Raw genomic sequence first — 4232 nt, forward strand, 5'->3', positions numbered from 1 at the left:
TTACCACCGGGCCGGATAGTGCCGGCACAAGCAAAATACGTCACGATGGCGGCGCCGGAAGTCCCTCCTCAGCCGCGCCGGGCGACGGGCAACGCATCTTTTCCGGGCAGTCATAGGCGCGGCGTCGATGCGGCGAGCACAGATTTCTGGGTAATGTAGTTGGTACCCTGCACCCACCGAGGCAGGGGTCCTTTTCCGGGTTTTTCCAGGCAGCAGCAAAGACCCCGGGAGAAGAAAGATAAGGGAGGAATACTGTCCGGAAGTGCCCAAGCTCCTCTTAAAGGGGACGCATCCATATTTCTGTGGTCACCTGGGACGAAGCCACCTACTCAGAGATCTCCTGCACGCGGTTCAGTCTTTAATCCTGGGGGACCTGCTTCACCTCTCTGAGCTTTGGGGACTGAGGTTTAAATTGAATAATGAAACTGCCTCGCTTGTGGGGCCTTTGTGTAGGATCATTAAATGTTCCCTAATTCGTTGATCCCCAAATGTAAGCCCCAGACAGGCAGTATCATCATCACCTGTGAACTTAATGAGAATCAGAGTTCTCTGACCCAACCTACGACACAGTAGACACTGGGGGCGGGGCTCTGGTTTAAGCTTGAGAACCCGAACTCTCTTGAAACAAGTCTTGACCCGGCACCCGGGTGGCTCAGTCGGTTAAGCTAAGCATCCATCTTCAGCTCACATCATGATCCCAGGGTTCTGGGATCCATCCCACATTGGGCTCCCTGCTCCGTGAAGAGCCTGCTTCTCCCTCTGCCTGCTGCTCCGCCTGCTTGTGCTCTTTCTCTGTGTCAAATAAATAAGATCTTTTTAAAAAGTCATTGTTGGGGGACGCTTGGGTGGCGCAGTTGGTTGGACGACTGCCTCCGGCTCAGGGCGTGATCCTGGAGTCCCGGGATCGAGTCCCACATCGGGCTCCCAGCTCCATGGGGAGTCTGCTTCGCTCTCTGACCTTCTCCTCGCTCATTCTCTCTCTCACTGTCTCTCTCTCTCAAATAAATAAAATAAAAAATCTTAAAAAAAAAAAAAGTCATTGTTGGGCTGGCAGAAAGAAAGGGCTACTTAAGATGGTGAAAGTTCCCGCCACAAAACCTGAGCTCCAACAGGAGAACAAAGACCCAAGCAGGGTCCCCCCCCCCCCCCCCCAGCTCCAGGCCGCCTTGGACCAATGGGACCCTGACAAGCGGGAATCTGAGAGCCCTGCTCCGGGCTCCAGTGGACCAATGGGACCCCGACAAGCAGGCGAAAAATCCAAATAAGGCAAACTCGAGACCCCTTAAAAGCCCTCTTCTCCCTGCCTCCGTTGCGACTTTCCCCACTCTGCTTTCCAGAGTTGCGGAACCTCGCCCGAGGGTGCCCACCTCCTCCCGGCGAAACTTTCCTGGCTCCCCTCTTTCTGAGCCCTGAAACTTCGCCAGAGAGTGCTTTTAATAATTGCCTTGTGCCTACCTCGCCTGGTGTGTTTATCTCGCTGGAAAAACTTTACAGTCATGACTACCCCCCCCAAATTTAATGACTAAAATGGGAAAATAGTACAACCTATATCGTGGGAAATGAGATGATAAGTGCTTAACACAGGGCCTAGGGCTAAATACGTACAAGCTGTTATTGTTGTTATTCATCCTCATCACAAAGTTCTCACATACACTGCTGTAGGTGGATGTCAGGGACCCCTCTTAGCAGGGGTATAGCATCATAGTAGCATCATAGGTGATGGTTAGAATTTTTACATAAAACATATGTGTATACCTTTAGGTGCATGTAATTTTTAAAAAGGCACCATGGGGCTCCTGGGTAGCTCAATTAGTTGAGCGACTGCCTTCAACTCAGGTCATGATCCCTGTGTGGTGGGATAGAGCCCTGTGTCCAGTTCCCTGCTCAGTGGAGGGCCTGCTCCTCCCTTTCCCTCTGCCTGCTGCTCTGCCTACTTGTACTCTCCCTCTATCTCTCTGAAAAATAAAAACCTTTTTTTTTTTTTTAAAAAAAGGACACTATGTACAAGAAGGTTTCATAATGCACAGGTAGGCCTATTGTTCAACACATTCTTACAGGCCATATGATGCAAAACATAGGACTATCAAGACTAATTGCTCTTGGCCTTAGGTGGGTATGGAATTAACATGGTTTCATATCATTGACTTAAAAACAAATCAGCTGTTTCGCTAAAGAGATCGGTTTATTCTAGAGTAGCAGAGAACTGAAATTCAGGACAGGTAAGCTATGACAAAAACCACAGACTAGGGCACCTGGGTGGCTCAGTGGGTTAAAGCCTCTGCCTTCAGCTCAGGTCATGATCTCAGGGTCCTGGGATCGAGTCCCACATCGGGCTCTCTGCTTGGCGGGTAGCCTGCTTCCCCCTCTCTGCCTGCCTCTCTCCCTATTTGTGATCTCTCTCTCTCTCTGTCAAATGAATAAATAAAATCTTAAAAACAAAACAAAATAAAAAAACCACAGACAAGGGCACCTGGGTGGCTCAGTGGGTTAAGCCGCTGCCTTCGGCTCAGGTCATGATCTCAGGGTTCTGGGATCGAGTCCCACATCGGGCTCTCTGCTCAGCAGGGAGCCTGCTTCCTCCTCTCTCTCTGCCTGCCTCTCTGCCTACTTGTGATCTCTCTCTGTCAAATAAATAAATAAAATCTTTGAAAAGAAAAAAAAAAAACCACAGACTAGTTCAACAAAGGAAAAGAACCATTCCATGGAGAAGAAGGAGCAAGTTGGAAAGAATTGTTTTGAACAGAAGTCCATTGGAAAAAAGCAAGAGTTCAGAGTAATGATGGTTTCCTTTGGTAGAGCTGTGGGGGTGGTCGATTTCTTATAGGAGATGCAATGTACATCTCTTCCTGTTGGGTCCTGTAATTGATGACTCTTCCCTTGGCCTCTGTGGTTGGCAATTCTTGACTTCCAGTGGTACTGAGTGAGAGCTTCCCCGTCTGGCCTCTCAACTCCATTTTACTGAGGTTTTCTTTTTATCAATTTTCACATTTCCCCCTTTTGATCAAGATCTTTCACTGAACGCATCGCTGATCAAGAGTCAGTTTTTTGGGGATTTCTGGGTGGCTCAGTTGGTTAAGCTCTGCCTTCGGCTCAGGTCATGAACCAGGATTCTGGGATCAACCCCCACGTTGGGCTCCCTGCTCCGTGGGGAACTTGCTTTTCCCTCTCCCTCTACCTGCTGCTTCCCCTGATTGTGCTCCCTCTCTTTCTTTCTGTGTCAAATAAATGAATAAAATAAAATATTTTATTTTATGTAATAAATATATTTATTAATTTATATATGGGGCTTGATCCCAGGACCCTGGGATCATGACCTGAGGTGAAGGCAGAGGCTTTAACCCACTGAGACACCCAGGCACCCCATAAATAAAATCTTTTTTTAGAAGTGTCCAACAATAGCATGGATACAAGAGACACATCTAAAATATAACATTACAGGGCTCCTGGGTGGCTCAGTGGGTTGGGCCTCTGCCTTCGGCTTGGGTTATGATCTCAGGGTCCTGGGATCGAGTCCCACATCAGGCTCTCTGCTTGGTGGGGAGCCTGCTTCCTCCTCCCTCTCTGCCTGTCTCTCTGCCTACCTGTGATCTCTCTCTGTCAAATAAGTAAATAAAATCTTAAAAAATAATAAATAAAATATAACATTACAGAGATATTTGAAACAGCTCTTAAAAAACTCACCTGTTATCTCATTAAAAAATAACACATGAGCACATGTGAACCATGTAATTACATCAGAGAAAAATAATTTCAGGGGAGAAAGCATCACCAAGAAGATAAAATGTGTAATTTGTAATACTGACTCATATTACACAGAGCAACAGTTTCAGAATAACAAGGAAAAAGATAACAGTCCATGAATATATCAAGCATTTTTATATCAGCCATCTTAGAAATTATTTTGTTGATGAATAATTATATCCCTGTATATTCTTTTTAAGATTTTCTTTACTTGGGGCACCTGGATGGCTCAGTGTGTTAAAGCCTCTGCCTTCGGCTCAGGTCATGATCTCAGGGTCCTGGGATCGAGCCCTGCATTGGGCTCTCTGCTTGGCAGGGAGCCTGCTTCTCCCTCTCTCTCTGCCTGCCTCTCTGCCTACTTGTGATCTCTCTTTCTCTCTCTGTGTCAAATGAATAAATAAAATCTTTTTTTATTTTTTAAAAAAATATTTTTATTTATTTATTTGACAGAGAGAGAGATCACAAGCAGGCAGAGAGGCAGGCAGAGAGAG

This window comes from Neovison vison, chromosome 7 (assembly GCF_020171115.1).
Source record: "Neovison vison isolate M4711 chromosome 7, ASM_NN_V1, whole genome shotgun sequence".
Taxonomy (NCBI): Eukaryota; Metazoa; Chordata; class Mammalia; order Carnivora; family Mustelidae; genus Neogale; species Neogale vison.